This window comes from Aphanomyces invadans (genome assembly GCF_000520115.1).
Source record: "Aphanomyces invadans strain NJM9701 unplaced genomic scaffold supercont1.70, whole genome shotgun sequence".
NCBI lineage: Eukaryota > Oomycota > Saprolegniomycetes > Saprolegniales > Verrucalvaceae > Aphanomyces > Aphanomyces invadans.
In genome coordinates, this window is record NW_008580215.1 from 163,423 (window position 1) to 164,357 (window position 935).

Genomic DNA, 935 nt, shown 5'->3' on the forward strand with positions numbered 1-935 from the left:
GTGGCCCCTCAGCCCTCTGAAGTAATACAGTCTTGGATTTGCCTTACGAAGGAGGCAACTTTGCGGTCGGAAGCCGTGAAGGACGAACACCAACTGACGCATGCACCTGCCTGGCGATGGCGGAAGTTCTGCGGTAGACCGGTGCTAGTGAGTACGACATCGGTCCATTGTACTCTAAACGTCATATTGTACTCTAAACGTCGTTTTGTACTCTAAACGTCGTATTGCAGTCACGACCATGTCGTCGAACTCTTTTGCGGTTGGTGAGTGCCAAGATGAGGAATTCACTCAATCCGTGGATTTATGCTATAAACTAGTAATAAACATTGAGGGTAGGGTATCAAACATCTGGAAAAATCAAACTTTAGCCTTGAGTATTACTTACTAGTACTACCTGTATTAGACCTGGGCTTACCTAAAACAGTAAAGAAACTGATCCTTCTGCGTAGAAGTTCACGAGACAACGCACGTCGAGGCAGAATTTGTACGGGCAGGTCACTTGACAACAACATTTGAAGTGTTTCGGGGTTTTTGCTATAGTGTTGGATATTTGCGCTCACATTTATACAATAAACGTCGGAAATTTCAGAAAATTTGTTCCAAAAATAACGCAAACAAGATATCAAGTTAACGACTTGCGTAAAAATGAACCTGATGGCAAAAAATTCGAGATAATCAAATATTACAATCACCTGCGACAAAACGAAAAGTAACTCAAAGACAATGCTGGTGATGGCAACCTAATTGGGAACGAGAGTGGTTGTTGTCTGAGTTGCAAGTTTGCATCAGTTGGTGGAGATGCTCTCACAGCGCACCCATCCATGCCTGGACAAGTGCAGCAATTCTCGAATAAGTGGGGTTGTTGGAGCCAGGTAGGTGGAGAAGGGTAGTGCGAAGGAGGGCGGGGAATGGCTGTTTGGTGAAGAAGTGAATGT